Source organism: Budorcas taxicolor, chromosome 21 (genome assembly GCF_023091745.1).
Source record: "Budorcas taxicolor isolate Tak-1 chromosome 21, Takin1.1, whole genome shotgun sequence".
Lineage (NCBI taxonomy): Eukaryota > Metazoa > Chordata > Mammalia > Artiodactyla > Bovidae > Budorcas > Budorcas taxicolor.
Genome location: NC_068930.1, coordinates 16,583,857 through 16,611,570, shown reverse-complemented (window position 1 = coordinate 16,611,570; position 27,714 = coordinate 16,583,857). Strand labels below are relative to the sequence as shown.

Genomic DNA, 27,714 nt, shown 5'->3' with positions numbered 1-27,714 from the left:
CACTCTGTTCCCTATGTCTCATATACAGGAGAATAAAGGAAAAAGAAAACAAAACTGATGATAAAGGGATTGCTATAGATTACAAACACCGCCCAAAGTATATTACAACAAATGTAATCTCTTACAGATGCTCAAAATTGACAGTATATTAAAATGTTTTGTTTTTTGTAATAATTAAAACCTTGAGATTATATGTTTCCTTATTTGATATTGAGGGGTCTTTAATTCAGCTATTAGGATTACAGATAGCTACATGGGCCTTAAAAAGGCATTTTGCAGGGCTTCCCTTGTGGTCTGGCGGTTGCAAACCCGCCTTGCAACGCAGGGGACCCCTGTTAGATCCCCGGTCGGGGAAGATCCCATATGCTGCAGAACAACAAAGCCTGTGCACCGCAACTACTGAGCCGCAGTGCTGCAGCTACGGAAGCCTGCATGCCCAGAGCCTGTGCTCCACCGCAACGTGAAGCCTTCCTTTCCCAATCCAGATGCTATGAGCTAAATTTCCCCTTAAAAAAAGGGGGGGGGGCATTTTCCATTTCTCCATATAGAGTTTCATCAAAGAATTTCATCAATTATTTTTTCTTATTGGCAGATTAGCAAAGTGTGGCTTAACAGATACATCTTAAAACATACAAGTCAGAATTAAAATAATACCCAGTGACTGGTCTTTTAAAAACATATCATGTTAGCCATTAAAAAAAATTTTTTGTTGTTCAGTGGCTCTATCCTGTCCGACTCTTTGTGACCTCATGGACTGCAGCATGCCAGGCTTCCCTGTCTTTCACTATCTCCTGGAGCTTGCTCAAACTCATGTCCATAGCGTCAGTGATGCCATCCAACTAACTTATTTATTTCTGGCTGCACTGGGTCTTGGGGGCTGTGCGCAGGCTTTCTCTGGTTGCAGGGAGCAGGGGCTACACTTTAGTTGGCGTACATAGACTTCTTATTGCAATGGCTTCTCTTGTTGTGGAGCACAGGCTCTAGGGCTCAAGGGCTCAGCAGTTGTGGTATACAGGCTCAGCAGTTGTGGTATACAGGCTCAGTTGCCCCTCGGCATGTGGGATTTTCCTGGACCAGGGATTAAACCTGTGTTTTCTACATTGGCAGACAGATTCTTAATCACTGGACCACCATGTAAGTCCCAGAGTGATTGATTTTAACTTCTTCTCCCAGGGTCTTTGAGCACCAAATTATTTTCTGCTCAATAGGTATTTTTGAGCTCCCATTATGTACTCCAACCGTGCTATGCACTGTAGGAGAATAGAGAGAAAGAAAACACAGTCCTCTCCCTTGAAGAGCCTTTCACATTCAAGAAGATGAGACACCCAAGAAATCTCTTGGAAACAGCTAAGACGTCCCTATGAAAAATAAGATTAGCTACACAGTATGCACTTTCAAAACGTTGACAAAATCCATGGACGTATTGAAAATATTCAAGATGGTACAGGAGAGTACGGTGAAAAGTAGTTTAGCCTCCTACCCTTCACCCAACTGCTTTTCCAAAGGCAGTCTCTGCAATGAGTCCCGTGTATAGCTTTCCAATGACAGCATAAACATTTTCAAGCAAGTTATGTATAATAGCATATATCTATTTATTTACACAAATCCTACCCACTTTTTAAAAGAAGAGTAATCTAGAAAAGCTAGGCATTGTTTAGCAATCTCTGTAAATGATCATATAGTAGGAACTCAAATATTTCAATGACTAAATGAATGAATGAGTCCTCTTTGTCAGGAAATTTTATTTCTTGCTATTTTATTTATTTTTAGCAACACCACATAGCATATGGAATCAAACCCATGCCTCCCACAATGAAAGCGTAGAGTTTTAACCACTGGACCATCAAGGAAATCCCATCTTGCTGTTTTAAATTATGCTGTGTGAAACATTTTTTCGGATTCAACGCTTGGGTAGACATTTCCAGAGAAGGAATTACTTGGTTAAATACTTTAGGTATTTCCAAGTTGCTTTCCAATAGGCCATTTTCTCCCATCAGCACCATCATGGGTAGTTTCATTTTTCTTTGCTAGTCTGATAGATGTAAGTGTAATTTCATTGCTGCTTCTGTTTGCGTTTCTTTGAATTAGTAGGGTTGGGCATTTTTTCCCCAAATGTTTGCCAGCCATTTATAATCGTTTCAAACTGTTTTTGAATTTATCTGGTAGAAGACTCTTTCACATTTACCTACTGGGGTTTTGCTTACTGAATGTTACAACCTTGTTAAATACTAAGACTACTAATCCCGTTCCATGTTATTAGTAAATAGGTCCCCTTATCTAGTGTTTGTCTTTTTTCCCCTTTAATTGGCTTATTTTTGGCCCAGAAGATGTACATTTATATTTGTTCAGTTCTCTCTATTGAGTCATCCATAATTCATTTCATTGCCTTTGAGGCTAGAATAACCTACTTATTGCATCTTTTCAAGAACTGTGTAGAAGTTGAAGGAAAGTGCATCTTATGCTTATAGCCTGTCAACAGGGGGATTTTCTAAGCATTTGTTTGTAGAGCTAAATTTAGAATTCATTCCATCTTTGGATGCCAGGTATGTGGACTTAAGAAAACATCTCAGACATCCTTCTTTCAGGGGTTTTGCCTTATTGGTGCAACTTTCATGTGGAAAGCAAATCATTTGGAGTCGTCAAATGCCGTTTTTCTTTCTCCTCTCTTTCCCTTCTACCCAGAGTGGAAAATTACTAAAGGCTTGGTTTCTAGCCTCTCAATTAGTTCATCTCAAGTCTTTCTTTCAAACTCATCCTCTTCTTGTGGCTACAACTAACAGTGAACCTGATCATATTAGTCAGGGTTCTTGAGAAGTAGATCCGATAGGATACGCACAGACACACACATACGACCTCTCTCACATTAAAGCAATACCAGAGTGACGCACAGAGAGAGAGATTTATTTTAAGGAATTGGCTCACATGACTGTGGGGGTTGGCAAGTCTGAAGTCCAAGCAGCAGGCTGGAAATTCAGGCAGGATTTCCACATTACAGTCTTGAGGCAGAATTCCTTCTCTGGGAAACCTCAGATTTTGCTTTTAAGAGATTCAGCTGATTAGATGAAGCATTATCGAGGGTAATTTTCTTTGCCTAAAGTTAACTGATTGTAAATGTTAATCACATTTACAAAATATCTTCACAGCAACACCTACTTGAGTGTTCGACAGAACAACTGAGCACCGTGACCCAGCCAAGTTGACACATAAATTAACCTTCACCCTGATCTTCCCATTGGATTGGCTTTCTTTGCATCATATACCTAGTCTTCTGTTCCTTTTCAGGTTTGTCTGTGAGTATGAGGAGCTTTTGTTAAACACTGAGTATGTAGTCCACTTGGAGGAGGCAATGGCAACCCACTCCAGGCTTCTTGCCTAGGGAATCCCATGGACAGAGGAGCTTGGCGGGCTACAGTCCAGGGGTTGCAAAGAGTCAGGCACGATTGAAGTGACTTAGCACACATGCACGCATAGTCAGTCCACTAGCTCTTACTGAACACTGAGCATGCAGTCCACTGCGTGTGCTGTGTTCTTAGTTGCTCAGTCATGTCCAGCTCTTTGTGATGCCATAGACTGTAACCCGCCAGACTCCACCGTCCATGGGATTCTCCAGGCAAGAATCCTGGAGTGGGCTGCCGTGCCCTCCTCCAAGGGATCTTCCCAACCCAGGGATCGAACCCAGGTCTCCTGAATCGCAGGTGGATTCTGTACCATCTGAGCCACCAGGGAAGCGGTCCACCAGCTTTTATTAGATGTGTCGTATGATTTTGACAGCACTCACTTGTGGGTATGATCATTGCCAGGTCGTTTCTGTCGTTGGTTCACTGGCTACGCAAATGTACTGCTCTAGAAGTAGAATTGCAGTGAAGCCCATCCTTGGAATTAGGAAGCCATCATGTATATCTCTGACAGTATGGTTTTCGGAGAGTTTGAGATCTGATATGATATTTGATAAGACGAATTGTTGATGGTGCATTAAATATCCCTTGTCTGGGAGTGGTGTGGAGGTCTGGGCTAAAAACATCAGCTTTGTCGAGCTTTGTCCCTTACTAGTCTTGGGAGAACAAAGCAAGGCCGGGGAAAGGGAGGACGGAGGCATTGGTTGGTCAGAGTGCCACTAAATCAGGAGAAGAATGTGGAACCAGATGTGAAAACCTGTAACTGCTCAGATACTGGGAGGAGGCGGGGTGGGAACCACCTAGCAAAGGGGATGGAGCTATGTGGGCAGCTGCTGCTAAGCTGGCAATGAAGCACAGCTGATGTACACGGATTGGAGTTGTGGGAGGGGAAAAAGGACTTTACACCACCAGCACTGACGGTGGGGTGAGGACACAGTCTTGCATCCAGGTTCTCATCCAGACAGAAGAAATAAAGTTGAACCTGCTTCTTTCTCATAGGACAGGTCAGGCCTTGGCTTCCTGAAGACTCACAGTCTTGAAACTAAGAGCAGTAACAATCGCTTTTCCTCAAAAATGAAGAATCTGAGGTCCAGAGAGGGTAAATCTCCCACAGTTCAGTTCAGTCGCTCATTGTGTCTGACTCTTTGCGACCCCATGGACATGTCAGGCCTCCCTGTCCATCACTAACTCCCAGAGCTTTACTCAAACTCTTGCCCACTGAGTCAGTGATGCCATCCAACCATCTCATCCTCTGTTGTCCCCTTCTCCTCCTGCCTTCAATCTTTCCCAGCATCTTTCCCATAGATAGGACTGATTTCCTTTAGGATTGACTGGTTTGATTTTCTTGCAGTCCAAGGGACTCTCAAGAGTCTTCTCCAACACCACAGTTCAAAAGCATCAATTTTTCAGCTCTCAGCTTTCTTTATAGTCCAAATTTCTCACAAGGGGTTATTTATAACTGTATTCACATGTGTTATGAGTTGTGCCCTCTCCCCTCCAATTCATATGTTGAAATCCTAACCCCCGCCCCACCACCCGGTGCCTCACAATGTGACCTTACTTGGAAACTGGGTCAGAGACGTAATTTGTTAAGATGAGGTCATACTGAAGTCGAGTGGGCCACCAAAAATGGGGAAACTCTAAAGACACTGCATACAGGGAGCAGTCATGTGAAGATGATGGCGGAAAGCAGGGTGACGTTTCTCTTTTTTTTCCTAAATAAAATTCCCATTTAAAAAATAGTTTTATTTATTTAGTTATTATTTTTGACTGTGCTGGGTCTTTGCTGTGCAGTCTTCTCTCTAGTTGTGGAGAGCAGGGGCTACTCTCTAGCTGCAGTGCTTCTCACTGCGGTGACGTCTCTTGTTGTGGAGCACAGGCTCTAGGGCGCGTGGGCTCAGTACTTTAAGCTCCTGGGTTCCAGAGCACAGGCGCAGTAGTTGTGGTACACAGTGGGATCTGCCCAGATCAGGGATCAAAATCGCATCTCCTGTATTGGCAGGCAGATTCTTTGCCACTGAGCCACCAGGAAAGCCCAGTGTGTTGCTTCTATAAGCTAAGAAACACCAAAGGTTGCCAGCAGTCATCAGAAAGAGAAGACGCTGGAACAGATTCTTCTTCTTGGTCCTTAGAGGGAACCAAGCCTGCTAACATCTTGATCTCGAGCTTCTAACTTCCAGAATTGTGAGAGAATACATTTCTGTTGTTAAACCACCAGGTGGGTTGTTATTAGGTATGTTAATAGGTGTGTTATTACAACAGCTCTAGGAAATGAATACGACATGGAAGCAGGTGTTACTTCATTTTTAGTTTAGACCTAAGCATGTGGTTGTATTCGTGGCTACAATTTATTACAGCAAAAGAATATGGAACAAAACCAGCAAAGGGAAAGACTCTCAGCTTGGCTCAGGCCCAGTGTCACAAACAGCTCCTCTGTCATAGATAGAAATCACTTCTACTCTGGGTTTGATTTGCTTGACTTCACCCTCTTGTATTGACGCGGCTCCATCTCTCTCAAGGCTCAGTGGCCTAAACATCACACTCTGTTCCACCTCCCGCCTCTCCTTTTCTCTCCCTCCCCTCCCATAATAAAAAGAGACAAGTCTCACAGCAGTGTAAGGTACACCAGAAACGGTTCTAAGGGTTTTGTATATCAACCCAGTTAATCTTCATAACAACCCAATAAGGTACACGTGTTGCCCTTGTTGTTGAGTCACCAAGTCGTGTCTGACTCTTTGCAACCCCATGGACTGCAGCATGCCAGGCTTCCCTGTCCTCTACCATCGCCCAGGGTTTGTTCAAACTCATGTCCATTGAATCAGTGATGCCATCCAACCATCTCACTACCTCCATTTTAAACAGGAGAACACAGAGGAATAAGAAGTAAAGCACATTCTTAAGGTCTTACAACTAGTAAGTGGCACAACTTCAATTCAAAACCCTGTGGTCTGGCCCCAGACCCAAGCTCTCAGCTCCGGAGGGCTGCCTCTCAGACTAACACACTCTGAGCTGCACACAGGCACATGCCCATGGCCCAAAGCTGAGCTGATTACAGACCTTCCAAACACAGTGAAAAACAGGAACACTAACAGAATCAAAGCCTGTCCTCTACTAGCTAAAACTCCACTTACAAGCATTTCCAAATTTCTTGAATGGCCATAGCTACTGTTCTCTGTAATGACACAATGAACCACAGAATACTGAAGTGCTTTATGAACTCTTAAAAAAAAAAAAAAGACGTGCATAATAGTACAACAGTGTGTATGTAGTTAATGTCACTGAAGTGTATATTTTAAAGTCGTTAAGGTAATTCACTGGTGGTCCAGTGGCTAGGACCCCATGCTTTCACTGCCAAGGGCCTGGGTTCAATCCCTGATCGGGGAACTAAGATTATGTAAGCCATGTGACTCAGTCAGAAACGAAATAGTAAAATAAAATAAGGTGACTAAGATGGTGAACTTTATGCTGTGTGTTATTTTACCACAATTGTTGAAAATGCAGATATAGTTCTGTATATTTTAGGGTGTTATGAATGACCCTTCCTTATGCATCAAAGGAGACTTTAGAGAGAAAGGTAATACTTTTATTTGGCCCTCCATGCTGCTTCGAGGAAAAATGACGTATCTAGAGTCCAATTGCCACTTGAAGCCTGGTCATGAAGATCAGGTAACCATTTGCATAATTCTGGTTTGAAAACAGCATCAGTGCCCATAACATAGCATCATGATGTTTAATTGCCCTGTTACATATGGGAACAGCAACGTGATTCAGTTATCTGTATATTCTTCCTCATCTTCTTTTCCGTTTTAGGCTATTACAGATCTTGAATATAGTTGCCTATAATATACAGTAGAATATAATATACAGTAGTAGGTCCTTGCTGTTTTTCTATTTCATATTTGTAGCTTATATCTGTCAGGAGGCTTCCCAAGCCTTTGGGGTAACCCCACATCCTCCCCAGTCATGGAGATGTTTTCTCCTTCCAGAGCCAGGAGGGGGGTCCACTTCCATCCTCATCTGTGGTCTGCGTTGACTCTCATCAGCTTCGGATATCCACTGTTTCGAATCTTCTTGATAGTCTGCTTCTTCTAGAGGTTTTTTTTTTTTTTTTCTCACAGACATAGAAAACAAACTTATGGTTACCAAAGGGGAAAGAAGGGTGGGATAAATTAGCAACTGGGGATTACTAGATACAAACTGTGTGCGTGTGTGCTCAGTCATGTCCCATTCTTTGCAACCTCATGGACTGTAGCCCACCAGGCTCCTCTGTCCATGGGATTCTCCAGACAAGAAGACTGGAGTGGGTTGCCATTTCCTCTTCCAGGGGATCTTCCTTGACCCAAGGATCAAACCCATATCTCTTGCCTCTCCTGCATTGGCAGGCAGATTCTTTACCACTAGCACCACCTGGCAGATATAAGTTACTAATATGAAATAGATAGACAAGGACCTACTGTAGAGCATAGAAAACTATATTCAAGATCTTTAATAGCCTATAATGAAAAAGAAGATGAAGAATATATAGATAACTGAATCACTTTGCTGTACACAGAAACTACTACAACATCGTAAATCAGTTGTACTTCAACTTATTTTTAAAAAAAAGCTTTTTTCTCTGTCCAAGGCTGTTGATTCTCAGCACCACAGTTTCAGTCCTACAGGGAACCTGCTCAGCCTCCCACCAGTACTTCTTCTATTTTATTTCCTTTTCAGATATTAAAAACTTTACCTCTGCTCTCAGAAACCAAGACCAAACAGGCCTTTACAGTCTCCAGGGCTCCCTTCTGCTTTTTCCTTGGAGGCCAGGGTATTGTTGTTGTTCAGTTGCTAAGTCGTGTCTGACTCTGCAACCCCGTGGGCCGCAGCATGCCAGGCTCCTCTGTCTTCCACTATATCTCAGAGATTTCTCAAGCTCATATCCATTGAGCTGGTGATGCTATCCAACCATCTCATCCTCTGCCACCCGCTTCTCCTTTTGCCTTCAATCTTTCCCAGCATCAGGGTCTTTCTCAATGAGGCGGCTCTTTGAATCAGGTGGCCAAAGTATTGGAGCTTCAGCATCAGACCTTCCAATGAATATTCAGGGTTGATTTCCTTTAGGATTGACTGGTTTGATCTCCTTGCTGTCCAAGGGACTCTCAAAAGTCTTCTCCAGCACCACAGTTTGAAAGCATCAGCCTTCTTTTTGATCCAACTCTCACATCCATGCATGACTACTGGAAAAACCATAACTTTGACTAGATGGACCTTTGTCAGCAAAGTGATATCTCTGCTTTTCAATATGCTCTCTCGTTTTGTCATAGCTTTCCTTCCAAGGAGCAAGCATCTTTTAATTTCATGGTTGCAGTCGCCATATTGTTACTCAGCTGTGAATCAAGCCCATGAGTACAGCTATGGTCTTTATCCATAGTATTTACAACTAAATATTTAAACACAGCGCGGAGTTCCTCAATTGTCCTATACCAAGACTGAGGAGAAAGGAGTAAAGGACTCGTTTCAGTAGCTTTTCTAAACTTTATTTTGTATGGTAGTTGTACAAAGTTTTCTGTGCTAAAGCACATCCCTTCCCCCGTCTTTATTTATTTATGTAAATAGACTGAACTGGAGACTTCTGGTGAATAAGGGGTTAAGACTGCAGCCCGGTGGCATTTCAAGAAAGCAGTAAAATCTTCTCCTTGGCTGTGGCCTCCTGGGAGCCTTAATTTTTACGCAACCTCATGGTTTTTCCTTCTAAATTTCAGGCTTTTCCTTGCCTTTTTGGGTCTCCTCACTGTAACAACACCCTTCCCTGTAACCCTGCCCATATTTCTTGAACTTTACATGTTTCCCCACTTTTGAGTACACTGGAAAATAACAGCTCCTAGAATCTTGTCCTTCTCTTGTTTTTCAGTTTTAAACCATGTCTGTCAGAGCTGGGGAATTAATGCCTTCAACTTCACCTTTAAATGAGTCATGTCACATGTAACACTTTCTGACTTCCAGGTCTGAAGTGATGTAAACTGATTTTTTCTGCATATCTGCACACTTCGTGGTAGTATGCAGGATCTTTTTAGCTGTGGCGTGTGAAATCTAGTCCCCTGACCAGGGATCGAATCCGGGCCCCCTGCGCTGGGAATGCAGAGCCACTGGACCACCAGGGAAATAGAGCTGTGTTCATTTTTGAATGATATATACTGCACTCAGCATGAAGTAGGACTTGGCTGAAAGTCCTACTTTTGAACAAAGCTAGTTACCCATTATATAGTTTGCTAGTTTTAAAAAAACTAGGCATTTGTTAGCTAATTAGAGGATTATACAGTATACCTATTTTCTTCCTTCTTGATGCTTTGGGCATTTTTCCTTTATTACTGAGCGGTAAAGACAATGGAAACAAATCACCATTGATTCAGATGGCAGATGAAGAGCTTAGTGGGAAGGACAGAACAATGAATTTATTAAAAATCTCTGGTGGAGATCAGGAACAGGATAAGCAATAATGAACTGCAAGTGTTGGCTTTTGGCTGGGGAGGGGCAAGCAGTTTTGGAATGTGGAATAGAAAACCATGTCAGGTGAGACATATAGATTTGTCCAGGGTTCTGACAAGAACAGGGGAGCCAGAATGAGGCCTGCGCCCCTGGTCCCTGGAGGAGCAGCCGTTTCTTTACCTGTCTCAGGCTAGCTTTACGTTGATGCGTCTCTTTATCCCAGTTTGAATAGCTGCTGTGTCAATGGACTAACCTTAACATGCATGACTTTTCAAAAGCATGGCATAGGGGGACTGATGGCAGCCCTGCTGCTTTCTACAAGTAGGAGCATCCATCTCCTACCTCTGCTTACCTAGGTCCTCACAGCTCAGGGTATAATGCCACTTCTCTAAGAAGCTTCCCCAGGCAGTCCCCACCATCTGTTCTCTCCTTCCCTGGACCTCACGAAGCCATTCTTATTTAGCCCCTTGTTTAGATCCTTAATCATATTCCGGCTTCCATGAGACACGATCACTTCATAAATGTCCTTCTTGCCACCTAACTTGGATGACAGCGTCTCAAGGGCAAGGCTCTTAGCGCCTGTGTGTGCTGCATTCTCGGTGTTCCTGCACAGGTGGGGGCTGCCATGATGGCCTGGGAAGGAAAGCAGTTGCTCGTAAAGAGAGCAACAACAGGAAATGAATTTCCAGGGTAAAAAAAAAATCAACATGAGAAGGTTGCAAAATATTACTTTAAGTGGTACCAATACATACAGTTTGACTACGTTCTCCTGGTATTGGGGGTATTTTGGAACCTTGATTGACAAACTTTGAAAAAGCCTTGGGCATTTTAAGTAAAGCAGACAAGCAAAAACCAGACCTCCAAAAGTCAACTCTTCACTGCTACCTGATCTTACGTGCTTCTGCAAAAGAAAATAACTAAAATAAGAAGCAAGAAAAATGGCCTTTAGATTCTGAGAAGCTGGGGACTAACAGGAACGTCACAAGTTGTCAGATTCATTCATTATGCAGATAGGTGTAAAATGCTAATAATAAAAGACTACTGTACCTTCTCCACTTGACTAAGTCACTAAAATGAAAACCCAGGATTATTAGATGTCTAATTAACTGGAAGGATCAGAGGAAAATCTCATCCATAACAGTCAAAAGTTCTTCTGCTGGTTTTAAACAGCTTCTAACCTAGATAGCATATTGAAAAGCAGAGACATTACTTTGCCAACAAAAGTCCGTCTAGTCAAGGCTATGGTTTTTCCAGTGGTCATGTATGGATGTGAGAGTTGGACTGTGAAGAAAGCTGAGCGCCAAAGAATTGATGCTTTTGAACTGTGGTGTTGGAGAAGACTCTTGAGAGTCCCTTGGACTGCAAGGAGATCCAACCAGTCCATTCTGAAGGAGATCAGTCCTGGGATTTCTTTGGAAGGAATGATGCTAAAGCTGAAACTCCAGTACTTTGGCCACCTCATGCCAAGAGTTGACTCATTGGAAAAGACTTTGATGCTGGGAGGGATTGGGGGCAGGAGGAGAAGGGGACGACCGAGGATGAGATGGCTGGATGGCATCACTGACTCGATGGACGTGGGTCTGAGTGAACTCCCGGAGTTGGTGATGGACAGGGAGGCGTGGCGTGCTGCAATTCATGGGGTCTCAAAGAGTCAGACACGACTGAGCGACTGAACTGAACTGAGTTGAATGTTCTTCCCTATTTAGCGCTGTATAGAAAAGGGAAACAATCTTATTACATAATTTCTCAGTAAGAGAAGCCATGTTTTCCTTGAGTGGGAAAAGAGTCTTCTAAAGAGAAAAACAAAACAAGATAGAATTACCCCTGTATATAAAAGTTTACATAACAGAAGTACAAATGTTGTATGATACCAGTTATATGTTACCTGAAACAGGCATATTCATAGAGACCTAAGGTAGAATAGTGGTTACCGGTGGGCTGGCGAGGGAAGAATGGAGGATTATTATTTAACAGGTACAGAGTTTCAGTTTGAGATGAGGAAACAATTCTGGTGATAAATAGAGGTGATACTTATATAACATTGTGAAATATTTAATGCCACTGGATTGTACATTTCAAATGGTTAAAATGGTACATTTTATGTTATATATATTTTATCACAATAAAAAAACTTCAAAAAATAAATAGCAAGAGCAACAGTTTTTGATGAGACACTAATGAGATGTCAGAAATAAATTACATAAATTTGAAAATGTTAGTTGCTCAGTCGTGTCTGACTTTTTGACCCGGTGGACTGTAACCCACCAGTCTTCTCTGCCCATGGGATTCTCCAGGCAAGAATACTGGAGTGGGTAGCCATTCCTTTCTCCAGGGGATCTTCCCAACCCAGGGGTCAAGCCTGGGTCTCCTGCATTGCAGGTGGATTCTTTACCATCTGAGCCACCAGGGAAGTCCAACAGTACAGGAAACAAATAAATTAATGTTACAAAATTTTTTTAGGAGAATCCTTAATTTCTATTCCACAGTCCAGCCTTTAAGAACTTGATATATACAGTAAGTATAACTATTGTACAAAAAATAGTGACACTGAAAAGCACAGAAGGTGTTAGCTGGTTCAAAGTTATGGTTGTTTCCTGTATATGAGTCTAGAGTCTGGAATCATGTCAGGCTTGAATTATGTCAGCTGGGTCCAAGTTCACTTTGTCAAGGATATGGATTGAGAATGGAAATTACATCCTATTCCTGGGTTCTGGAGAGGCAAAGCAGTAGTCAGGGTCTCTCTGTTAGCACAGACTTATCCCAGGGTAAGGAGAACCCAGAGGCCAAATAGATCTCAGTAATTTTGTTAGCTGCCGCGCAGTTTCTGAAGGTCACCATGCTATTTGACCTAGGAGGTCACAGATCAAACTGGATTGGCTAATCCCTGCTTAAAGAGCAAGCCTGAAGAAAAATGACTGGTAATTATTATCCCATTTTGTGTTCAGAGTAATTTTTTTTCCTATGTGTTCTCATCTGACCGTCATACTTAACTGCCCTGCAAAGAAAGTGGGGCAGATAGAATCATCTATATTATATGACTGAGGAAGTCATGAGGGTAAGGTCCAGGAAGTCCAAGTCTTGAGGCTTTTCATGGCTGTGTTGGGTCAGAGCTGAAGCCTTTTGGTTACCAGAATTCCTTTTCTGCAACTCTACCATCCACGTAGGCCTGGGATTCAGGTGAATGCACTTGTCTCAGGCACAAAATTTAAGAGGTGCCAAATCAAGACAAATAATATTTTTATGTAATGTTTTTAAAGGAGAAAATTAATGCTAAAATATCCCTGATGAACAAAATATCAAATATTTAAATCAAGACTGGCTATTTGCTGGGTCTTCCTTGGTGGTGCAGTGGTTAAGAATTCACCTTGTGATGCAGGGGCATCATCAGTTAGATCCCTGATCCGGGAAGATTCCACATGCATGGGAGCAACTAAGCGTGAGAGCCACAACTACTAAGCCTGTGCGCTCTGGAATCTCTGCTTTGCGACAAGAGAAGCCATCACAATGAGACTCCCACACACCGCAGTTAGAGAGTAGCCTCCGCTCTCCACAAGTAGAGAACACCAGGGAGCAGCAACAAAGATTCAGCACAGCCAAAAAAAAAAAGGAGGGGGTGGGGGGGATTTCCCTGGTGGTCCAGTGATTGAGACTCTGTACTTTCCACTGCAGGGCGGGGTGGGTTAGATCCCTGTTGGTTGAAGAACTGCTGCTGCTGCTGCTAAGTTGCTTCAGTCATGTCCGACTCTGTGAGACACCAGAGATGGCAGCCCACCAGGCTCCCCTGCCCCTGGGATTCTCCAGGCAAGAACACTGGAGTGGGTTGCCATTTCCTTCTCCAATGCATGAAAGTGAAAACTGAAAGTGAAATCACTCAGTCATGTCCGACTCTGCTACCCCGTGGACTGCAGCCTTCCAGGCTCCTCCGTCCATGGGATTTTCCAGGCAAGAGTAGAACTAAGAACCGGGTATTTGCTTGTTCTCTGACCTCGAGTTACTGTGTAATGGGAATAGTTGTTCCCCATCAGCCTGAGGTTTCCAGGCCCCCTAGGCCACCTCATCCCCCTCCTGGGGTTTATGAGGGTTGATGATGCTGTGCAAACAGACAGGGCAATATGAGGCTTTCTACAGAGTCATGGGTTATGTTTGGAGACAAGTATCAGAACCTGGCTGCAGAGAGCCAGGGAGCAGCCGGGGCCAGGTTGGATCCCACAGCTGAGGAGCCAAGGTCCCTGTGCTCTGCTTGCTCCTACGTTGCCTCTGTCCACTCCCTCTCTTCTAGCGCCTACATCTAAGAAAGAGAAAAGACGATAAGGTATCACCCTACTGCACCCTGAAAATCAGAGCCCAGGTAAAGGCCCAAGGAGTTCTCAGGACAGAGTCATTTCTGGGTGGCTGGTCAGGGGCTATTGCATAAACATATCAGAGTTTCAGACAGTCTATCAGAGTGCCAGGGGCAAGATCTATTTTTGATCACTGACATACAGGGTGTGTCCTACTTTTAAGGAGCTCTAACTGGAGAAGGAAATGGCAACCTACTCCAGAATTCTTGCCTGGAGAATTTCATAGACAGAGGAGCCTGGTGGGCTGCAGTCCATGGGGTCACAAAGAATCAGACATGACTGAGTGACTAACTTTCATTTTTTCAATAACTGGAAAACTATATTTACATAAGAAGTACATGAAATTGTGATGATTTACTTTGGCTAAATCATGTTGGCCCATTCAGTATAAAGTTCTCCTAATCTAGTTAATGGAATCTGATTACAGTTGATGGGTATTTTAACAGAGCAAATCTTTCATCAGCTGTTATTTGAGCATCTACAACTAGGCAGTAGTAAACAAAAGTCTAAGTCAAGGTCTCTGCTGTCAGCCAAAGCACATGGAGCCTGCTCAGGGAGATGTGATCCATATACCCAAGTAGACAAATATTAAGCTATGAAAGAGCCCGTTGAGTACAGAATAACATAGCCATTGTTGTTTAGTCGCCAAGTCATGTCCCACTCTTTTGCAATCCCCATGGACTGTAGCCCACCAGGTTCCTCTGTCTATGGGATTTCCCAGGCAAGAATACCAGAATGGGTTGCCATTTCCTCCTCCATGGGATCTTCCAAATCCAGGAATTGAACTCGAGTCTCCTGCATTGCACGTGGGCTGTTTACCATCTGAGCCACCAGGGAAGTAACATAGCCATTAACTCATGGAAATTCCAAGGTGGGAAAGTAGTTCACTTTGGAGGACAGAAGACAGAACAGTTCACATGAACTGGTTCAGTCGAACAAGCACAGCCCACTGTACTCTCAGGAGATGTGGGCTGCTCCCACTGAAGGCTGGGCAAAGGTGAGGGGCAGGCAGAGGCTAGACAGAATCACAGGAGCGTGACATCAGCAGTCTGGCTGAGTAGCTGCTTAATGAAGGTGACAAACCACCAATGTTATGCTTGAAAGTGGCTACAGGAAGATGACTGAGAAAGAACAAAGCAGGGCCAGTACATGTCAGGAAGGTCCAGGTCTGAAGAGCTCCAGAGGTGAGAGGTTAGTGGGTGGTGCAGGAGGAAGGTCAAGGAGAGAAACACTTGAGACTGTATATCTGTAGGGGGAGAGAATGCTGGGATGGCATGACTTTACAGGGGGTCGACTTGTCTGTTTGTCTGATAGGCCCTCAGTCCTGCAGTCTTAGAGCCAACAGATAAAATACAACCACACTCTAAGTCATCTTAGAGTATGATCCTTATAACAAAATCTGGAATATCTTTGGAAGGACATTGGGGAAACTAGTTGCATTAATTGCTTTCAGAGAGGAGCTCTGGGTAGAATAGGAAGAGAGAGGGGATACCCTTTGAACTTTGAACCAGGTGTTAACTCCAAATCTTTTTGTTTGTTTGTTTAATTAAAAGATAAAATCTATGTGTGTTGGAAAAAAAAAATGAAATAGGAACAAAAGTTTCTAGAGTACAATCTTCACAGGATCCTCCATCAAAAAAACAAATAAGCAGGGGCTTCCCTGGTGGTTCAATGGCTAAGACTCTGCACTCCCGATGCAAGGGGCCAGGGTCCAATCCCTGGTCAGAGAACTGGATTCCACATGCCGCCAACAGAAAGATCCTGCAGGCAGCAGGGAAGATCAAAGATCCCAACTAAGATCTGGCACGGCCAGAAAAAGAAAGCAAACTCCGGAAAATTTTAAACAGCCTTATTGAGGTGTAAAATTGCCATACAATAAGCTGCACATATTTAAAGCGTACGATTTGGTATGTTTCAGTGTGCATTTATATCTGCAGAACTATCGGCATGAAAGATATTCATTACCTTTAGAGATTCCCTCCCTCGTGCCTTTTGATGTCCCTGTTTTACATCCCGCCCCATCTTTCTCCCATCTCCAGGCAACCAGAGCACTGATCTACTTTCTATTAGTTTGCATTTTCTAGAATTTTATATAAATGGACTCATATAGTATGTACTCTTTTTTTATTTTTTGGCTTATTTTACTCAGGCAAAATTAATATTGAGATCAACCCTGTTGCTTGTATCGATAGCTTATTCATTAATAGTGATGGATTAGTATTCCTTTTTTCTTTTCTGGCTGTACCACGTGGCTTGTGGGGTCTTAGTTCCCTGACCAGGGATTGAACCTGGGCCCTAGGCAGTGAGAACATGTACTCCTAACCTCTAGACTGTCTGGGAAGTCCTGAGTAGTATTCCCTTTCATAGACACGCACCTGGGTAAAAATCTAGGCGCAGGATCATATGTTAAGTATTTTGAACTGAACAAGAAATGGCCAACGTTTTCCAAAGGGGCTGTACCATTTGGCACTTTCAAAAGCAAAGCATGAGCATGTTTTGTGGTTGTTCTGTATCCTCCCAAGCTGGCAGAGTTTTTTAATTTTCATTTTTCAGTTTTATTGAGATGTAGATGACATACAGCATTATATAAGTTAAAGATACACACCATAATGATTTGATTTTCATCCACCATAAAGTGATTATCACAATAAGTTAAGTGACCATCTGTCATATCATATAGGTACAAAATTAAAGAAAGAGGAAAAGTGTTTTTCTTGTGATGAGAACTCAGGATTTACTCTTTTATTAACTTTCATAAATATCATACAGCGGTATTAATTATATTTATCATATATATTATATCCTGCTGGGACAGTCTTTTAAACCCTCAAGTTCCCATTATGTACATAGTAATATCTCATTGTGTTTTCAATTTGAATTTCCCCAGTGACTAATGATATTGAGCATCTTATTTTTTTTATTTGGCTTCACTGCTTGGCTTGCATAATCCTCATTCCCCAACCAGGGACTGAACTCAAGCCCTAGCAATGAACCACTGGACTGCCAGAGAATTCCCCTAGCATTATTTCATGTGTTTATTTACGATTTGTATATCTTTCTTGGTGAACTCTTTATGTATTTTGCTCACTTAAAAAATTGTATTATTTATTTTTTATTATGTTTATTTACTTTTCATTGATTGATGATTGGTTTACAATGTTGGTTTGATTTTTGTCATACGTCAACATGAATTAGCCATAGGTGTATGTATGTCCCCTCCCTTTTGCACCTCCCTCCCACCTCCCACCCCATCCCACCCCCTAGGTTATCACAGAGCCCCAGTTTGGGTTCCCTGAGTCATACGGCACATTCCCGTTGGCTACCTGTTCACATATGTTGGTGTACATGCTTCCGTGCTGCTCTGTCCATTCACCCCACCCCCTCCCTCCTCCCCCTCCCCCTTGTCCATGTCTGTGTCTCCATGGGTGCCCTGCGAATAGGTTCATAGTACTATCTTTCTGGATTCCATATGTATGTGTTAATATATGACATAAAATGTTTCTAGTTTATTATTATTTAATGTTGAGAGTTCTTTATACATTCTTTATATAATTCATCCGTGATTTGCAGACACTCTGTCCCTGTTTGTGGCTTTTCATTTTCTTAACAGTTTCAAGGAGATATTTCTAATGTTGCGCAGTTAGGTTATGAACTGTTCCTTTTATGGCTCATGTTCTCTTCTCTCTGCACTCTGCCCTGGTAACTCCAGCCACCTTGCCTTCCCTGGACTTCCTGGACTGCCAGCCCGTCTCCTCAGCTCAGGGAGATGGCAGCATTCTGCCTAGGTTTCCTCTCTCAGTACTGAGGCTTGGAGACAGGGTTGCAATCCAGGCAGTAAGTGGGGCTAACAGCAGTGCTTATCGCATTTGTTTCCTGCGCTCAGGAATCATGGTCCTTTGTTAGCTGATGCCTGATGTCTTAAGTACCCTTGCATTTTTCGTGCCTTTTGTCTGTTTTGTTTGTTTCAGGCAGGTGTGTAAATCTGGTTCCTCAGGCTCTATCTTGGCTGGGAAGCACAAGTTCCCTCACACTCTGCTTAAAAGTTTGATAGAATTCAACTTAAGATACATATTTATTTGGCTGCTCTGGGTCCTAGGTGTGGCACATTGGATCTTCGCTGTAGCATTTGGGATTTTTAGTTGTGGCATATGAACTCTTAGTTGCAGCATGTGGGATCTAGTTCTCTGACCAGGCATCGAACTGGGGCCCCCTGTATTGGGAGTGTGTTGTCTTAGCCACTGGACCCCCAGGGAAGTCCCTGAACAGTTATCACTTAATTTGGAAAGCCTGAGTTGTAGGCACTCACCTAGCTATCATGGGATATTGGCAGAGTCAGATGAAGGCTCCCAGGAGACAGCAAAGAGACGCATCTGCAGGTTGTAGTCTGACTGAGGCTTCCCTGGGAATTTACGAGAACCTCACCTAGGCAACATCAGGAGTGAATCCTGGAGAAGACAAGCTGCAGCACGGTGGGGGATTGACAGCACAAGAGTAGGAGGCAAGTGTTAGACATATGGCAGTTATGTGGTTGGGGAGTACGCTGCTCCGTTTTAATCTGCTTCTCACCTTGGTCTCGCAGTAGGTCAAAGCAGACCATATCTGTGGAGGAAGAAGTGAGTCCTCAGCTGATCTAGATGGCATGGTGTAATGGGGGAGAGAGGAATTTTATCAATACCTGGTCCAGATAGGTCACGTCCAGATTATAAACTAGGTCACAGGTGTGATCCCTGAGTTAGGAAGATCCCCTGGAGGAGGAAAGGGCAACCCACTTCAGTATTTTTGCCTGGAGAATCCCATGGACAGAGGAGCCTGGGGGGCTTCAGTCCATGGGGGTCATAAAGAGTCAGACAAGACTGAACGACTTGAGCAAGAAAGCAGGTTCACCTGGGTATTCAGTCTTCAGGCACAAAGGAAGGAGCCAGAGGAGGCAGATCCTGATGAAGCTGTCCTGGAGTCGGTCTCTTGGGTTACGCTGCTCCAGTTCTGCCTGGTGGCTGTCTGGAGCAGACGCAACAGCCTGGGATCTCCCTGAATCGTCCACCCGAGGACTCTGTTTGCCCGCCTTCTGCAATAGATCTCCTCTGTCCTCTGATTATGACTTCTTCTTCCTTGGTTTGCTCCCTTGCAGGATCCATTCTCCAACAGCTCCTTGAGAAAGCATTCATGGGAGGTAAACTCTTTGAGATTTTGCATGAAAGTTGTCTTCATTTTACCTTCTAGATACTTTGGCTAGGTGTAGAATTTGAAGTTGAAAATAATTTTTCCCTTAGTGTTTTGAAGATGTTGCTTCACTAACATGCTTTTTTTTTTCTTTCTGGCCATGCCTGGCACACGGGATCGTAGTTTCCAGACCAGGCATTGAACCTGCATCCCCCGCCTTGAAAGCTCAGAGTCTTAATCACTGGACTGCCAGGGAAGCCCCTTCACTAACTTCTTGATTCCAGTGATGTTATTGAGAAGTCTGAAACTACTGATTCCTGGTCCTTTGTATGTGACCTTCCCCCCCTTGAAGCTTGTAGAATCTTCCTTTGACTTCTACGTTCTGGAATTTCACAATGATGAAACTCAGTGTCTACTTCATCTATGGGTCTTGCTGCTTGATCACTCTTTTCCACCTGGAAATTGTGTTCTTCAACTCTGGAACATCTTGAATTATTTAGCTGATGATTCTTTCCAATTCATTACCTTTGTTTTCTTTTTCTGGAGTTTCTATTATTCAAATGATGAACCTACATGCTGCTGCTGCTGCCAAGTCACGTCAGTCGTGTCTGACTCTGTGTGACCCCATAGATGGCAGCCCACCAGGCTCCCCCTGTCCCTGGGATTCTCCAGGCAAGAACCCTGGAGTGGGTTGCCTACATGAGTTATCGTCTAATCTTGTCTCCTAGTATCCATTTCTGTCCTTCATACTTTGTTTTCTCTGAGTTTTCTCCAATTTTATTATTCTTTCTATTGAGTTTTCCATTTCTGTCACTATGTTTCTTTGAATTATTTCTTTATATGGCATCCTTTCCTTGTTTCATGGATCCAATATCATCTCTTTTCCTTTTGAAATACTAATGATGATTAAGAAATTTTATTTTTTAATATTCTTTCCCTTCATGGCCTGTTTTTCCTTCAAGTTACTTTTTTTTTTTTATTCCTCTTGGTTTTGGTCCTTATCTTTCATGTGAGAAACTTTTGTTAGTTGTTTGGCATTAACTATTTACTATTAACTATTACTCCTTATCAAGAGTAGAGTCTGAAAGGGTGACTGGAAGCTCTGACTGTAAGATTGGGTGTTATTGTATCTTAGCTAAGATTTTCCTCAAGAAACAGCCCAAGACTTACACACAGGGGAGTGACGAAGTGACCCAAAGAAGCAGCAGTGGGGACGGTGGGAGGGAAAATGGCAGCGCACAGTATCAGTGTCAGACATGTGCCGCAGCCACCCGTGCTCTGTTTCACGGCATCTTCTGAGTCCCGTAGAATGTGTCTCAGCTGTCCAGTCAGGGGTCCAAAGTCTTCGAAGGTATCCCCACAGGTATTATCTTCCCTAGATTTCTGGCTTCACATTCCTCCGTGCTGATGCAGAGTGATTCTATTGACCCAGAGTCGTCAAAGCAGCCTTGAGACAGAAAGCAAATTCAGGGACGAGATAGGTCTAGATAGAGATATTATAGGGAACTGGCTCAGGTGATTATGCCGAGAAATCTCACGATGTGTCATTTGCAAACTGGAGGCCAGAACAACCAGTTGTGTAATTCTAGTCCAGGAACCGGGGGAGCCAATGGTGTAAGTTCCAGTCTGAGTGTAGGAAAAGACAAGTAAAAAAAAAAAAATTAGGCAGAGAGAGTAAATTCTCTTGTCTGCTTTTTTGTTCAAACTCTCAACAGATTGGATGAGGCCCAGTATCTGCTCTGCTTCCCTGGTGGCATAGCAGTGAAGAATTCACCTTTCATGCAGGAGACGCTTCAGATGCGGGTTTGATCCCTGGGTGGGGAAGATCCCCTGAAGGAGGAAATGGCAACCACTCCAGTATTCTTGCCTGGGAAATCCCAAGGACAGAGGAAACTGGAGGGCTACCATCTACAGGGTCACCAAGACTACCAATTCAAATGGTAATCTCATCCAGGAGTATTAATTAACATCTGGGCATCTTGTGACTATTCAAACTGACACAGGAAACTATCATATTTGCTTGGGAAGCTGTATGGAGCTTGATGGAACAGTGGCTATGACTTTGGGTAAAATAACAGCTGAGGTCAAGAGGACTAGGAAGCAGTGCACAAAAGGTGTCTGATACATTGATCCTGAGCTTTACTGAAGGGTGACCTGGTTGGACCATTGTTAGGAATGCCCCCTGTGGGCCTTCCTCATAGACCTATTAGATTCCTCAAAAAGAGTCTTCCAATCTCGTACGCAAAGGTAAACGTCACGTTGCCAGCATTCTGAGAGCCAAATTGGGATTGTGGGTGTGCCCAGTCGTGTCTGAATCTTGGCAACACGATGGACTGTAGCCAACCAGGCTCCTCCGTCCATGAGATTTCCTGGGAAAGAATACTGGAGTGTTTTGCCATTTCCTTCTTCAGGGCATTGTCCCGATGCAGGAATCAAACCCCTCCGGCCTGGCAAGCGGATTCTTTACGACTGAGCCCTTGGGTCAAGACAACCGGAATCATCTCACTTGCTGAGCATCTGGCCTCCAGATCTCCTGATTTTCAGTGTGATAGCTAGGCCCTCCGTGTGCCTAGCATCCTTCAGACCAGAGACTCTCTCTTCAGAATAATCTCCAAGCTCCTGCTGGGATAGGATCTAACTGCTTCTCAAACTGCTGTCACTCAGCTGTCTTTATTTTACCCTTCCCTTTCCCACTTAGCCCCAGTGATCCCCAGTTCTGGTTTCTGAGCCTGCTGAGTGTAAGTTGGGCTGGATCTTAGCTTCCTCAGGCCTGCTTAATTTTAAGAAAACCCTCATCCATCTATTTTCCAGCTTTGGAAATTGCATTGCTCTCTTGTGTTCTTTCCCTGATGAGTTTATGGAAAGAAGGAAGGAAAGAAAGGGAAAAGAAAAGCTGTTTAATGCAGTCTGGGGATGGAGCAAAATTAGCTGCATGCATGCTGTCTGCCATGTTAGCTTGGAACTGGCTACACATGTCTCCTTCCTTTGTGTCCTTCTGCTTTAATTTACATGTCACCTCCTCAGAGAGGTCTTCCCTGACCACTCAACCTGTGGTTAGGCCTTCCGCCAACATACCTAACTGATGACTACTTGGTATTTTCTTATGTACAGACTTCTGCCCCATTAGAATATACGCTCCATGAGAACAGGAACCCCAGTCTACGCAGCATCCTCAGCTTCTGAAATAGTACCTGGTGGGACTTCCCTGGTGGTCCAGTGGTTAAGAATCTGCCTTGTAATGCAGGGGACACAGGTTGGATTCCTGATTGGGGAACTAGGATCCCACATGATGCAGAGCAACCGGGCCTGCAGAACCACAACGCAGCTATGGAGCCTGAGCCCTCAGAAGCCCCAGTGCCACAACTAGAGAAGGCATGCACCACAGTGAACATCCTGTGTGCTGCAGCTAAGACCTGGCACAACTAAATAAATGAACATTTTTTAAAAAAGGAATAATGTTTAAAAAAAATAGTACCTGGTACATGGAAGAAACAAGAACTGTGTTTGGAAACCTTTTGAGTATCCGAGTTTCAAGCCTGCATGTGATGTACCCGGGGAAAAAGAAAGACCGCCGTGTGTGAAGAAGGAGCAGGGTGTATCCAGAAATAAGAGAGGCTGCATGTAAGTCACGTGAGTGTGAGCAGCAAGAGAAACTGCAAAGAGCAGGAGCAGAGCTGTGGAATCTGGAAAAGCCTGTAGTTGAAAACTCTGCCTCTGACATCAAGGTCATCCTAGGTTTTGACTGAGCCTCTGTGATGAGTTGGGCTGACCCTAGAAGGGAGACACCCCAGGAAATGGTGGATGTGTGGGACAGGACACAAGGCGGGAAGCATGTCTGGCTGGCTCTTCTTTAATGGCCACCAGAGGAGAGGAGGGCAGAAACGGGAAACAGGCTCGCAGAGCTGCAGGCACGCAAGGGAACAGCTCTGTCCTGCAGAGCGAGGCCACAGCCCATGGGGACCAGGAGCTGCTGCCCATCTTATGTGCCAGGGACCCTTATCATCAGCCAGGGACGCTCCAGGGGCCGTTCACATCTCTGGAGGTCCTGAGTGTTGTGTGACCTTTATTTCATTTAAAAAAAAACCATCAAAAAAGGTACAGGTGTTTGGTGCAGCCAATGCAGATGACATATACACACATTTTTTAAAAAGATTTTTTGGATGTGGGCCATTTTCAAAGTCTTTATTGAATCTGTTACAGTATTGGTTCTGCTTTGTGTTTTAGTGCTTTGCCTGCGAGGCAAGGGGAATCACAGCTCCCAGACCAGGGAATGAACCCACACCCCTGCATTGGGAGGCGAAGTCTTAACCACTGGATGCCAGGGAAGTCCCCACAAAAACACTTTTTTAAGTTACCTTTCTAACAGTGGCAGCTTTTAGCCCAGGAGATCGAGTTTTTTCCCTTTTCTTTCTTCATTAAAAGGGTAATACCTTCACATGGTTCAAAATTCAAACGTCATGAAAGGATATAGAGTACAAAATGCCCTTCCCACTTGATTCTCCACCTTCCTCTCAGGTCTCCTCAGAGGTGACCAGTGTAAACAGATCCTTGCATCCGTCCAGAAATATTCTCTGCCCATCCAAGTTTTTTTTTTTTTTTTGGACAAGATTAAATAGGAACAGATCTACTTAGAGCGCACGGAGAGGCCTTTCCTCTGAGTAAGTCAGGGCTAAGGGCTGGGTTCTTCATTTTCACTGGTAAACAGAGACAGTAGTAATAGGAGCCTGCAGGGGCGGGGGAGGGAGTGACCTCCTCTCGGTTCACTGGCAGATCACTTAGCACGAGAGGGACTGTGGTGGAAGTGGACTGTGGTCGGCCACGTGTCAAGTGCTCTTTTTAGGACAGAGCTAGTCTAGCTCCGGTGGGTTTTCTTGGTGTCTTAGTGGGAAAGATTGAGGGCAGGAGGAGAAGGGGACGACAGAGGGTGAGATGGTTGGATGGCATCACTGACTCGATGGACATGAGTTTGAGTGGACTCCGGGAGTTTGTGATGGACAGGGAGGCCTGGCATGCTGTGGTTCATGGGGTCGCAAAGAGTTGGACACGACTGAGCGACTGAACTGAACTGAATTAGTGGCAGAGAATCAGCCTGCCAATGCTGGAGACACAGGTTCGATTCCTGGGTCGGGAAGATCCCCTGGAGAAGGAAATGGCAACCCACTCCAGTATTTTTGCCTGGAAGAATCCCATGGACAGAGGAGCCTGGCAGGCTACAGTCCATGGGGTTGCAAGGGTCGGACACAACTTAGCAACTAAACCATCATCATCAGTCTAGCTTTAAAGAGGATAGCTAAAGGCACAGTGTTGATATAGCAAAAGAAATCATGACTGTCATATGTGAGGTGATAGGGAAAACATTTCCATTGGGTAGATAAGGGCCTTCTCCGAAGAAGACGTTGTATGGAATGTAAACTTGGAAGAAGAAAGCTGTAAGCCACCCAAGATGTATCTTCTTAAAAGAAAGTCACTCCACAATTGAACCGTTGAGTAAAACAGGAGAGCCAGAGGGACTTCCCTGGTGGTCCAGTAGTTATGAATCTGCCTGCCAACATAGGGTTCCAATCCTGCTTCTGGAAGATTCCACATGCCGTGGAGCAACTAAGGTGTGTGTGCATGCTAAGTCGCTTCAGTCGTGTCTGACTCTTTGCAAATCTATGGACTGTGGCCTACCAGGCTCCTCCATTCATGGGATTCTCCGGCAAGAATATGGGAGTGGGTTACATGTCCTCCTCCAGGGGATCTTTCCGACCCAGGGATTGAACTGGAGTCTCTTATGTCTCCTACACTGGCAAGCAACTAAAGCCCAGGTGCCATGACTACTTAAGCCCACGTGCCTAAAGTGTTGTTCACTGCAACAGGAGAAGTCACCACAATGAGAAGCTCTGAGCACTGCAACCAGAGAGTAGTTCCTGGTTGCTGCAACTACAGAAAGCCCACACACAGCAATGAAGACCCAGCACAGCCAAAAACAAAACAAACGAACAAAACCAGAACTAGAGAGCCAGAGTTCCCAGGTGGCATGCCAGGCGATTAATAGCAATAGGGTGGAGGATGGGGACCAGGTCTGGGGATTAAGTTAAAATGGATCTGACATCTCCCAATTGGAGGGATGCCTGATTCTGAAGGTGCAACCCTTCAGTGAAGTAGGGCAGAGAGCACCTGGCAAATCAGACAGCTCCCACAATGGGAGATCCAACTGAACCCATCTGGCAAGGGGGCAGTCTTGGCCAAAAACTGGGAGAGGCAAAAGGGAATGGGTCTGGAGTCAGACTACTGGGCTCAATGCTGATTCTAATATTTCTTAGCAGTGTGGAGCTGAGCAAGTTAAACTCCTTGCGTCTCAGTTTCCTAACAGAGATAATACACAGTGATAATAATAGCCTCTCATAGGGGTGCTGTGTGATCACCTAAATCAACCTCCAGTGAGGGCTTAGAACAATGCCTGGTGCATAGCTTACTCAATGTTTTTCAGTCATACCTATTTTTAATAAGGACCTGTTCAGGCCAGTTTTGCTGGCAGAGAAGTACTCCGTGATGAACCAGGACAAGCAGAATCATAGATGGATTTCAGGTAGGGCTAGGAGGGAAAAGGTTGGGAGATGAACAAAGAACACACAAGGACAAATCAGGAAGGACGAAGACAAAAAGTGCAGGGTGGGGCTATTTCAGAGAACATAGCCTGCAGTAGGTCTACAATGTTCAAAGTCAGATTGTGTAAAGGAATATCTCTTGGAAATTAAATGGAGAAAAGCTGAATTTCAGTTGAAGAAGCATTCCTTTTGTGTTCACTTAGAGCTCCAATTACACTGTTAAGGAGAATGGCCAGTTTGCACAGAAGGAACCCGAAGATCGATATAAAGTTAGGGGATTTGAGTTCTAGCCCTAGTTCTGTCCTAAGTAGCTGATGCTGTACTTAATGAACAACTGTATTGTTTTGAAAAGAAGGGGCCAGACCTAGTTCCTAGGCCTCATGAATATTTCACATTTTCTAATTCAAGAAAAGAAAACAGGGTCTTAAGGGAATTTCAGAGTTGCCCACCTTTCCCCAAGGCTCCTTCCCTCAAATAAATCCGTTAAGACTAAGACCGTCTAGTGTCCCTTTTCCCCAGGTTCCTTGCCAAAAGGAGCAAGATTTCTAAGATGCTGGCATTGGGAGAGAGCCGCTACTTTTCCTTCTTCCATCCATTTCAGGAAAGTTTAGGTTTTCAGTTATTCCTCGGTCTGCCAAGAGTTGCTTCCGGATTTAAGTAGAAGAAGTAAGCGGAGAGGGGGGCGGGGAAAGATTTGCTTAAAGCAAGTGAAGCTTGTTTTGCCTGTGTTCTGGGAGAAGGTGGTTGGCAGGTAGACCGTGACTGTTCAGCTTCAAACTATCGCTTTAACAAACATTCCCTGAAGGGTGGAATCTGGCCCAGCCAGGATTGAGAGATACGGATTCACAAGGCCGAGGGACCATGTGCATACTAATACTTTCATAAACGGTCAACAAGAAGCTTACAAACTCTCAAATAAGTGGCATCTCAATTAGGATGCTTGGCTAGGGGGATGTGCTGGTTGAAAAATCACTTGGCTCTAATTCTTTGACCTTTAGGGAACGCTGGGTTGTTTAGAAGAAAAATCTTGAGTTCTACAGTTGAGGAGAAATGGCTGTTGCCCAAGGGCTATGAACCTGCATCTTGTTTGCCCGTCATCCTGTCAGTCATTTTCCTTTTTTTAAATTAAAAAAAAGACAAAAATCTGAAGTCAAAAACACCGAATTCCAAGTTTTTTCCAAGGGCGAAGGCCCCATCTCTAGGACACTGTACTAATAATACTGGCCTAGCCTACTCCGCGCCTGGGACCCCCTAGTCTTCTCCGAGGGGTCCGCACTGCGGGGCGCAAACCAACAAACCAGCTCCAAACCAAATGTTCCATCGTCAGCCAATCGCTGGCTGGGACCCCTCAAGAAAACCCGAGACACCTACAGAAGGTGAGTGGCATTAAGGCCAGCCTATCGAAGGGGAGGCAGCTGAAGGGGTGGGGTCAGAATTAGCCAATAGTTTCCAAGTGGTTGTTGTTAGGCGGGAGGAAGACGCTTGCGAGCGTGCGTGAGGCCTCTCCCCGGGAAGGGGGTGGCAGGAAGCTCGAGGAGCCAATGGCCGCGACGGGCGGGCGGTGGCGCGCATGCGTACTGCTTACCTGGGGGGGGCTGCGGGCGGGAGGCGGGGAGAATGGGGGAGGGGAGCGGGCAGGAACGCGGCGGAGCTGCCGCCGCCGCAGCAGCCGCCGCCGCAGCGAAGAGGCCATGTTGTGTGGTGTGTGGGGCGGGGGGGAGGAGGAGGAGGGAGTAGAGCCGAGAGAGGAGACGGGAGAGAGAC

At 44.5% G+C, this 27,714-nt stretch overlaps 1 pseudogene; it reads right to left on the bottom strand.

The window, feature by feature from the left end:
- LOC128066976 (BTB/POZ domain-containing protein KCTD2-like) overlaps window positions 1-27,643 on the bottom strand; it is a 40,826-nt pseudogene extending 13,183 nt beyond the window's left edge.
- Between the last annotated feature and the right edge of the window lie 71 nt (window positions 27,644-27,714).